At 31.2% G+C, this 12202-nt stretch overlaps 1 long non-coding RNA gene across 1 annotated transcript; it reads left to right on the top strand.

The window, feature by feature from the left end:
- The first annotated feature begins 346 nt into the window (after positions 1-346).
- LOC143068866 (uncharacterized) lies at positions 347-11843 on the top strand. The gene is made up of 5 exons (XR_012976263.1): positions 347-1446; positions 2289-2407; positions 3330-3405; positions 4063-4129; positions 4738-11843. It is a non-coding gene; the product is annotated as an uncharacterized LOC143068866 (long non-coding RNA).
- Positions 11844-12202: the final 359 nt, after the last annotated feature.

Here is a 12202-nt window from a genome sequence, read left to right as displayed (position 1 = left end):
AGTTGAATTCTTTGATATGTCGTTTTTACCTGATGCCGGCTAATAAATTGGACCTCGTAATTTTAGTATTATAGATACCGAACAAATTGCATAAAAATATAACTAGACTGTTTTAGACACATACACATTTTATTAATATGATATATACCTTCTACTGTTGATGCAACATATTTATTGACCATTTCTGATTTATTGGACTTGGGCAATTCCATTAACATCTGACTTCCTCTGGTTTCTGAAAGTATAAATGAAGGGTTTTTTAAGAACTAAATAATATGTATTAACAATGTTTGAAAAATATTTATGTCTGTTATATTGCATTCTAGATAGCTTAAATGAGGAAATTAAAGAACCATTCTTCCTTTGGTGTTATTCAACATCATTTATCAATGTTTTCTATCAGTTAAATTAAAAATATTCTAAATGTATGTCATGTATGTTTTAAGGCACGACATAATCAATTGGTGATTTATCGGTCGCAAATGCCTGTTAATTGGCGCAGCTTACAAGTTGCCAGTAAACTAAATTTGGAACCATAAAATAACCAATTGATGCTGCTCAACCTTGAAATACAATACAGTTCAAAGATATAAACATCTAATTACCTTTACTAGATATCCCAAATAATCTTCTCCTTGCTGTTGATCTAGTTTTGTTGACATCAGTTCTGCTGATCACATGATACATATTCTTGGGTACTTCGAATTTGTCTTTCTGGTTGGTTTTTGATTCTGCAAATTAGTTGTGATGTATTTTAGAAGTGTGGAGGTTTTATGTTTGCTCATATATATAGTAGTTTTTTTTTAACAAACATGATCGGTTCATGCCAGTCATGGTTTGTTATTGGGGCATTTAAACATATGTGTGGTTCCATTTACATGTTTATCTGGAAAAAAATCATGTGTTCATCCAATCCAATGCCGGTAATATCCAAGCCCCTACCTTAAGTTCAACAATAACTACATGTAGATGTGTGATATGAAATAAACAGACATGTTATGTTTTAGCCATAGTGGATATATACTTGTGATGGATTCTAAATCATGTGTTCAGGAAGAGTGACATGTCTTTCTGTATGTTCTATGTTCTGTTACATTTGAACTGTGGGTAGCATTAATGAAAAAGTGTAAGTCCTGCTCTATCAGTTAACATGTTCTTGTCCTGAATAAGCAATTATTATACAGGCTATACAGGTTTTTTATTCTGTTTTATATTGAATACTTATCATGCTTGTATATTTAGATCTTTAAAGTTTTAGAAATTTTTAAATATTTTATCCATGGAGTTATGACTTATTTTTTTATGATTTTTTTCCAGATTTATAGTCAGTGGAGGTATTATGTGCCTGACAAAAAACATCAGTACTTTGATGTTTTTCTGTAATCGAAGAAGAAGAAAAATTATGAAAGTCGACCTTAAAGATGGAGAAATATCTAGGTTTAAGTGGTAAGTAAGTATTGTGATGTGAATCTGATTTTAGAATAATTTTCAATGAGAGTAAGGTGAACATGTCTGTCTTGCAGCGTTCATCTTATCTTGATCCAATTTACATAGAAAATTCCCAAAGAAATATCTATGGTATATTTGTTTTAAATCATTTGTGTCGAGACTTTCAGCATAACATTGAAAATGATATAAAGTAAAGCAGAGGAGAGAAGATTTCAGATTATGAAAACTTGTTAAACATACAATGTATATCTACCTTTGACAAATCTTTTATACAGGGATTTGATATCTTTATCTTCTTCAGTTGGGTGCTGTTGAATTGATCCTTAAAAAAATGTAAATATAGGTATTTTCCTAGAAGTATTTGTTATGGAATCTAACCAATTTGTGGAATTATGAGCTACTTTTTTTTTATTTTGACAGTTCTTGTGCACCCCACAAATTTCATTTGGCTTCTAGCAAATGTTATAAAGTATAAATTAAAATTTTTGGGAGGCTTCACTCATCCGTTCTTGAGTTATGTCCCTTAATAACTTGTATACAAGTGCGGACAATTTCGCCAGATTTGCACAAGTTTGAAAAGTTAAATTAATAAGATATAAGAAGATGTGGTATGAGTGACAATGGGACAACTTTCCATCCATTTTTTAAGCATAATTTTCTAGGGAGTCCTGTAACAATAATGTCTGTAAAAAGTTTTATTTAAAAAAGGGGAGTAGGTGTAAATTTGACATCAATCTGCATGCATGTATCAACACATCATCAGTTATTTACCATGGAACAAAAATATGTAAACCTTGTTGTTAACTATTATTTGATAATTCATATCTTTTTTATTACAGGATGAGACTAACCAACTTTGTCAAATGTGTGAGCTGTTGGTGACTCTCCCTGGTCCTGTATGAAGTCATTAGTGTTTGTTGAGTTGTCTCCACATTCTACAATACAGAATACGGATAGAGTAAGTGTTGTATTCTAGTTATAAATGTACCTTTCAGGGATACATATTTACAGTCTACTTTGTTTCCCAAAATTTGATGTTAAATGTTAAAATTTATTAGCTGGTACATTGTTACAGCTATTGTAAAGCAATGATAATTGGATAAAAAAGGAAATTGTTTTTGGTTTTTGAACTATGATAACTACTAACATGACTAATATTTCATTCTCATCTAGAGTTGGATACCATTATAAAACTATTTTTTGTGACAAACTATTATTGAATCGAAAAGGCTTTCTATTTACATACAGTTTTACTGGCATGAATTACCTGCATTTTCTAATGTATAAGTCACTGTTAATTCAGAAGAGTTATCTCTGTCATCTGCAATAAGAGAAAAATATACTGTTGAATACTTATATGACATATATAAATTTAAAAGGTTTGGTATGATAGCCAATGAGACCACTCTCCTCAAAAGACCAAATTACACAGAAAATTCAACTATAGGTCACTCACATAAAACTTTCAACAATGAGCAAAACTCATATCGCATAGGCTGATGTATGTTTCATAAGAATCTGTACTTTTTATTAGCTGTTCGATATAGCAGGGCATTTAAAAATCTATGATTGGCGAAAAGTACCTGTATCTGCCGCTATGTTTAACCAATTTAGATTAGAAAAATGAAACAGAAATAAAAGTACATATACCCTTACCAAGCAGTTCAGCAACATACAACTTTTCAGTTTCAGCAGTGTCTGTAATATTTGTCTCTGAAATAATTGTCTCTGAAAAATGTTAAAGTCACTTTATGTACATTGATTACTGATGAAAAAACATTGTATTTACAAGTAGTTACAGACCTTTGACCAAGTCAATTTGAAAATTGAAAAAAAAAAATGGTTACAGAAATATATTTGATTGTTTTCTATTAAAATAGAGAATTAAGGAATAACAGTACTGTAGTTGAAGAGTTTTCACTGTAAATTGACTTGCAAAGCAGCTAAACTTTGAAGGTAATCTCATAATTTCTATGAATCAAATTCTGATAAAATCACACCGAAACAGCCATTGTTAGTTACATGTTGTTTTATTTTCAATAATAATGTAGCAATTGACATTTGTTGATAAAATGAATTCTAAATGACTGGTCAACTATGGAACTGACAGTAACTTTTAGCCAATGGAAAAGATTGTTACATAAAAAATGCAGTAGAATTTATTGTTGATTGCAGATCTTTGTTTAATTCATTCACATCTTATTAAAAGTTTGTATACAGCTTTACATACGACACCTGTTAAGTATTGCATTTCATGTACAACACTGCATGTATCTCTTGTTATCTGTGTAGTTAGGTTGCTGTTTCATATCAATACCTCACATTAAATTTTATTCATATAGCCTCTACAAAATCATTAGCAAGCATACCACATCTAATTATTCTTATGCTCATATAAAACAAGAATTATTATTTATTTACCATAGCAACTGTTAGAGGACTTGTAAATAACATCATAACTTTCTTTATCTTTATCTGCTATTGTATACATGTGTTGATCTTGGTGTGCATCTTCATTATTGTTCTTTGTCCCCAATTCTATTCTATGCTGTTGATCAGCTGTAAAATAAATAACATTGATTATATTGAATGATTTTTTTGTCATTATTTCAGGGAAATAGCAATATGCAAAGGCAAAGCTGACCAAAAAAGAAAATGTACATGTTCCTCTATATTAAAGGTAAGAATGTTGACTCACAAGATAAACACTATTCAGTACTGAAGTATTTTTTTTTATCTGCAATTTGTGCATTTTTTTTCCTTCATTTCTACTAGTAAGATTGATTTGATGGTTTTTAATTCTGCTTAAATAACTATAATAGAATAAAGATAGCAAGAAGTGGTATGATTGCAAATGAGATAACTCTCCATCCTCAAACAAAGACAAAAAAGTTGATATCTTTTGATCATTATCACTATGTGACTTCCTCATTCTGAACATGCATAAAATATTTGCCACTGGACATTGAGCAACCAACAATCAATCTATGATTATGAACTTCAACTTGCATGTATGCTTACGGTAATGTCTCCTAACCTTGTTATTTTTTCCGATGTGATTGAATTATGTTTTAATTTTGCAATTTATTTTTTTATACTAAATACCTGTAAAGATTTCATCATTTTCATCATCTGATTCTTCAAATACGTCTGTGTGGATGATTCTGGCTAACTTGTCTTCCTCATAAATTCTTATTTTGTTGAGAGGTACTTTGAGGGTGCCTTCCTCAAGTTCTTTGATGCAAGTAGCCCAACACTGACCAAGATACATGTTTTCTTTTTGTGCAGAGAAAGATCTGTAATGGTGTAGTGGTGTTCCAGATTCTGCATTTGTTGTATCATGGAAGATAACAGACGTTTCATCGGTTGTCCACCAACAGCCTTTTCCACAGAGAAGAAAGTCAGAAATTCTTTGTAAATGTACTTGAAACTTGTATGGATTTTTAAGTATGGAAGTAATAGGAAATGTTGTGTCCATCCTTTCATTTAATTGTTTTGATTCATGACTTACAATAGATTCTTGATTTTTTAACCAGTTTCTTTCGCGGTACATTTGTTGAGCATTGTATCTCAAAACAGCATTGTCTACAACATGTGAAGGTTGTCGATTACTTGTATTTTTTGAAATAGACCTCAAGTCTCCAAAACTCCTCTCTTCTTGTTCTGGTACAACAGACCTCAGACAGACCAGACGGTACATTTCTGGTGCATGGGTTACCAGACTATGGAAGTGGTTTCCATAAAACTTCCTTTCAGTCATTTTTTTTGGTGTCCCTATGACTGCAATGCACAATGATGAAAAAAGGAAGCACTGGTTGTAGAGTCTCAAGATACGGCCAGGGTTTCTTTCTGATGTGTTCTCATAGCAAATGTTAATAATTTCCACCAAAGAGTTGCATATATTCAATATGTCATCATTAACTTTGCCCTGGCTATGCATAATTTGGGTGAATTTTGCCAATCTGACAGCATATAACCTTGCATCGGAGCCTTTAATTTGATTTTTTCCACTAACTGTGGAAACACAGAAATGTTCATATTGTTTTTGTACATTTTCTCCTTTAATATGGTGAGGAAGTTCATGTATAATGTTAGTTACAACATTTGTAATGTCGTGCAATGGCTCGCACGCCAACACTTCATATTTAGGGATGTGAAGTTCCTCTGCAGTTTGTTTGGGTTCTTCACACATCAAGGCAGGTGGTCTTTGGATCCCTTCCAATGTGTCTTGAAGAAGCTGTTGCAGTTCATTTTTTTTCAGGTGGCTGGTGTTGATGCCTCTGGCCTCGAGTTCATCTTCTAGGTCATCTTTTTTGAGGTTTACAAATGGGTTGATGTTGTTTTTAAGGTTTGTCCAATGTAGCCCTTCTATGAATTTGACTCTTCTATGTTCAAGAGGTTTGACAAATTTTTGGAATGCGCTGCAAAGATTTTTATGTTCATTGGCCCGTATTCCACAAATGCAGCTGAAATGTCCACCTCGCTGCTGGCCGGCCTCAAACTGGCGAGCAGGGCCATCACCGCTAAATAATCTGAGGACATCATAAGTTTGTATATCATTTTTCTTTAAAGGAATGTCTATTTCCTTCAGATCAGCTATTCTTTCATGTATATAATTTAGTTGGTCCTTGTCTGAACTTTTGGATTGACCAAGTATGTAAAGTTTTGGCCTTTCAACCATTGATGCTACGTCAATTGGTTTTTTATTTGGATATTTTGTTCTGTATTCATCATTTGTCAGGAACACAGCATGATCGTATATTATACTTATCATAAAACTGACGTATGTGTGATTCAACAGATCTGAGTGGTCGTGCCATAACTTTAGATGTCTTGTCCTTTCCATGGTTTTAAGGTGTTGAAGTTTTTGAAGTGGTGGTATTTCTTCATTTATCCTGATGTATCTGTAAAAACACGTATTTTTTATATGTCATGTATGTAGTTGAACATTATTATCACGTTTATACAGTCATGATTTTAATTTTAAATATTAGCCACCATTTTTTATTTTTGTGATTTGGTTTTCCAAGATAAATATGTAACAAATTAAGTAGATGAATTTGTCTACATGAAATATAAAAAGAATGTAGGGATAGTTGACCTTGTTTCATGGCTATTTTCCTAATCTTATTTAAAATAGATTTTTGCCTTTGTGATTTGTTAGCACCAAAATTATTTTGATTTTTCGTTATCCTAATGGAAGGTAGTTTTTGTTTTTTCATATGTAGAGATCAAAACAAAGAGAAGGAGGTGCTTATTTGGAGATTTACTTGTAGGGAGTTGTTCATTTATGCTTTCTCTGTAATTATTGTTGTGTAAGCATTGATTTTTATGGGCAATATGTTTTTCAGTCGATTTGCTCATCTGTCGGTCTAACCTGCTTCAGTTTTACGTAACTGATGAAGGTACTTTATATATGCAGTACACATATTATGGTATAGCCTTGTCAGTTTGTTCGATGTTGACACTTTAGCCAGTTTGAATATATCTTGGGTTGATTATTGATTATCTATTGATCTAAGCTCCTTTTCATTTTTTGTTAATTTAAGATTTTTCAAATCTGAGTTCTGGGGTTTTATACATTAGTAAGGTATTGAGTTAATATATAACATAAAAGTACTTTTTATGTCATTTGGTTTTTAATACCTCTCATTGATTTCTTCATCAGAAAGATTGTTGTACTCGTCATCTGTAAATTGCCTCATGATGCCAGCTTTCACATGTTCTTCTAGGAATTCTTCTCTGAGTGTATGTAGGTCAAATTTCCTACTGTAGATCATCTTTTCAGTCTCAACAAATGTACCTGAAATTTATTAATTTAATGTACAAGATATATATATTATTCTTAGGAAACCATAATGTCTTCATGATCAAATGTAAATATTAATTATTTATCAATATATCAAATTGAGTATGATAGTGGATTTTTTAATTCTGTGAAAAGTTTTTAAAAAAATTATCAGATATGGATTTATAGTATAACTAATCGTTGTATTTGAATATCAGAAATAAGACAACGTGTGACCGAAAGACGAATGGATTAAATGAGTGTGCAGCACAAGTTTAATCCATAGCGACGTTCGGTCACAAGTTGTCTTATTTTTTATATTCAAATACGGGTATTAGTTTATACTTTTTATTACATTGGCTAATGGCTTTTTTTTTTATGAAATTAATGTAGAAAATGTAAGGAACTATATTATTTTCCTAGGCATTCACAATTTGTTTAGATCAAACTTTATCGACATCTTGACAACGCCTATTGTTGTATGACGTTAGAGAGTGAAATAACCATGTTTATTTCACATGTGAAATTACCGGTTTTTTATTCAACTGGGAGATCAATGTAATTTATTGCAACCAATGTAATAAAAAGTGTTTATTATAAAAAAGTGCTATTCTAATTTTGTGTTTTATCTGTTACTCTGTAAGGATGTTTGCTTGTCATGTTTTGGGATTTTTGATAGATTTTTGAAATCCTCTGGTTTTATCCATTTGAACGCCTTAACAAACTTTGCCCATAAACCCCCATTTTTTTTTCATAGATCTTTAACATGTTCAATCATAGCCATTTGTAAAAGTGTTTTAAAATCTGATTTTTTTAATTGTTGATAGTTCTTGAGAACTTATAACTGGTCAATGATAAACCTATGAAAAGTCTAGAGAGATATATAGAATAATAGGTAGTTTTGTTTTTGATACTGACTATATCATGTGGAATATCTAGACGAGCCTGTTAGGGCGAGTTAAGATATTCCACATGATATAGTCCGTATCAAAAACGAAACTACCTACTATTCCGTTTGTCGGTAATTATGACGTCACGTAATGTATTGCCTTATATTTTCAGTGAGACAGCAAGTACTTTGATACTCGAAAATATTAGGCAGTAATATCAAAGGGAAATTCTAATGCAACAATGTTTGAAACTTTCATTTTGATTGGATAACGTCACTTATTTCCATGGCATCAATCAATAGTGATGCTATGAGATAACAATATTGTATTAAAGCTCAGACGGCATCAATTGGGGATTTGATGGTCACAAATACAATTTTACTGCCTCTGCTAACGCGTCGCTAGTAAACTTTATTTGCAACCATCAAATCTCCAATTGATGCTGTCGGAGCTTAAAATACAATACAGTTATCTCCTAAATATACGAATTACCGATAAATCATTTTCCCACCAAAATCCTATGGCTGATATCTCAAATACTAGCACATTTACTCCTATATTTGTTTTGATTTTAGATTCCTTAATTAATCCTTATCGATATATATTAGTGTTATGGAAAGATATTTATTTTGAAAATTATCAACCAACTTCCTGAAATGGGAATTTATATTGATGTAATTTTAATCTTGTCATGTAAAATAGAAAAGACTTGATTTTTTAATAAGCAAAACTGTCTTTGTTTTATATTCTAACATGACGATATAGAAAAGCAATTCAGTATGTATTTCAGAACTTGGTAACAATAATTATTTTAATGCAACATCATTTAGATTAAATAATGTCACCAATTTTCATGGCATCCATTCATAATTTTGCCCTGAAAACATACATGACATTATGAATTGTATTTTTTATAAAAGATTTCTAGCCTTTTCATTAGAAAAGAGAGAACCATATTACATTTTAAGCTATGATGAATTCTTTTGGTTATGAAATGGTTGCAATATGCCTGTTTAACTGGCTCCACAGCAAACTTAATTTGCTACCCATTAAATTAAAAATTGATGCAGTTAGAGCTTAAAATACTCTCTGAAGGATTTGTTCCAGAAATCATATGATGCATCAGAAAATGCTAAGGGTGTTTTAATTTATTTTTATATCTAGGTTGGAGGGGGAATTGCCTTCACTGCAATACCTGCTATTGATTGACATCTTGCTTAAACTGTATGTTTCATGGTTTTATATGAGCTAGTAGATTGATAAAAGCAATATTTTTTTCAGTTGTATATTTTTAAGTTTAATGTTGCCTGAAAAAGTTTTTATTTTAATTATAGAAGAAAGACAACTCTCATAAACCTTACAAATGGATGTAATTCTTGCAATTTTTTTTTAAACAAGATCAAGTAGAATCATTTTATGTCCCACCTATGATAGAAGGGTGCATTTTATATTCAGGGAACGGGTCTGTTAAGTTCATTAAACCTGCATAAGACTAATTTTTTGTCTAGTCGAATTAGTACCCATATACTTTTTTTGCTTTTAAAATGCATTTTAACTTTGAGTTGTTGTGTTAATAAATGCAAATTATGCTTTCTTGAGATTAAAAGCAGTGACAATCTGACATTTCTAATATATACAGTGATCACATTAATCAATGCATGTGAAAGTTTCTGAATGTACATTGTCATTTTTTTATTTTTACTTATACAATTTGTACAGTGCAATGAATTGGAACTATTTTTGTTTTTTCCTCATGTGAGGATGCATGTTGTGACAGGATGTTACTTGACTTTGTTGATAATGGTTTTATGCATTTGATCTTATTTTATTTTTAATAATTCAATTGTTATCATGTTTAAAAATATTGGTTGCTTTTAAAAATGAACAGATGTGGTATGACTGCCAATGAGACATGGTTGATAAATTATTATTGACAACTATTTAGTGTTTGCATTGTATATGGTTGATAGGTTAGTATTTATAACTATATTTAGCGTTTGCATCAAATGAAATATATTTAGCTGTTTGTTTTGATTATTTATAAGATGCAGCAATTATTATTTTTCTTTTATTATAATTTCTTTATACCTTATCATAGTAGGTTTATTATAAAGATCTACTTGTTGAGATAAGGAGATGTGGTTTGATTGCCATTAGGATATCTATCCACCAAAGTTCAAATGAAGTGGATGAAGTCAAATGTAAGGCCTTCAGCAATACATGGCTTTTCTTTTAAAATATAGATATTACGATATACATGATTTGTACCTTCTTTATTAATTGTATTTGATGTGATTCTGGTTGGAATGATTTTTTTCCCAATGTTGATCACACCAGTATCTAGCTTTTTCTTGACAATTGATTTGATGTTGTTGGCTGTTTTGACTGATGGTATAGATGTTCGCTTGGTCAATCTTTTTTTGGCACGTCGTACTCTCCTGATGTAATCTCGTCCACTGACTCTTGATTGAGGGTTGAAGCTGTGTATATTGACACCATTGTCTTGAGCAAACTGTTTTAAAACTTGTCCACCATTTAGTGGGCGGATACCATTTTTATTTAATACATTATATTTTCTTGCCAGATACTGCCAGTTAACTTTGCTCCCTGGTGTAGTTGATTTAACTTCGTCTAGGAACATATCCTGGTCAAAAGTGTAGGACGTAAAATTGCCATGGTGTTTTTTGGGTATATTTTTTCCTTCTTGTTCTTTTTGTACCCTATTCAACATAGAGGTTTCTGCCTCCTCGTGACTTATATGGTATGCAGAAAGTCTGTCCCTGTCATACTGATTGTATGATTTACCCGAAGATAAAAAATTCTTGACATCAGCATCATTTGCAGCTATTTGGTTCATGATTTTAGTGTTGTTTTCTTTATTGCATGTGGTTTCTATTTTCCTTTTTTCCAAATAACTCTTTTTTGGTGTTAATTTCATTATCTTTGATACAGATTTTGTTAAATCAATACCAAGTTTTTTCTCTGCTATAGGAGATAAAATTTGTACAAAGTTTTGAATTTCATTTTCGATGCCCTTTGATGTTGGTGGAGAATTCTCCAATATAGTATCTGTTATATTGGTACATAGCTCAACAAGGTCTCTGTTCTTGCTTGGATAAGAGCAGTGGCTTGAGGCAATGTCTGAATTAGTAACAAGACATGCTTTGCAATCATATATTGTATGGTTATTCTTTTTTTGTAGAGTTAACTTGTCCCATGCATATAACGAAAAAGACTTTATATATTTGGTCTTGTCCTGAGTCTTGTTTGAATTGGACCAGTTTGAATTGGTGGTAATTTCCTTTTCAAGTTTAGGAAGACTACGTCTGAATTTATCAAATGAGATTGCCATTTTTGGACACCCAGTAATATAATTATTGTAGGAGTGAAATCTTTGAGCTGGACTGATGGTGGTATCATATTTAGGAGCTGAAGGCGTTTTGAGAGGTTCTTGTAATTGAGGTTTAGACTTCTCATCCCAGTATTTTAAAGATTCTTTGTCTTTTGTAGATCTTGTTATTAATATTTTAGCAAAGTTGCATGTATTCATTATGGATGTGTAGTCTGCTTGTCTGCCATCTTGATTCCAATGAATATTCATAGAAAATTTTACATTTTTCAAATATTTTGTAAAAAGAAATGTTTGCTGTAGTTCTTGTTATTTTGTTCAAAAATTTGTCATAATGTATTTGAAATAAATAAAAAATTGAAAAAGATTTGAATGTTTTTTTTTATATGAGGTGCATTGTGGAGGAGAAAGAAAAGGCAAGTTCAAATGTTAGTGAAAAAGTCAACACAATTATGAATTATATACATATTATTTTAATTTACTAACAAACATTAAACATATTTTTTTCAAGAGGTAGCTTGAAACGAAATTGTCTGCATACTTCCATTCCATCAACATCATCACCATATGTCCCTATGGGTGCCTCTTGGAGTTCTACAAAAAATAAACTGGAATTAAAAAAAATGAACTAGCATGTTAACACTCATTATTGATCAAACAAATCAGAAATCATTCATACAAAAGAAGAAGAAAAAAATTGGGAAAAAACGTCAAATGTCAAAAGGG

This window comes from Mytilus galloprovincialis, chromosome 3, assembly GCF_965363235.1.
Source record: "Mytilus galloprovincialis chromosome 3, xbMytGall1.hap1.1, whole genome shotgun sequence".
NCBI lineage: Eukaryota > Metazoa > Mollusca > Bivalvia > Mytilida > Mytilidae > Mytilus > Mytilus galloprovincialis.
The sequence above is the reverse complement of the archived record's forward strand: the minus strand, read 5'-3'. Positions and strand labels throughout refer to the sequence as shown.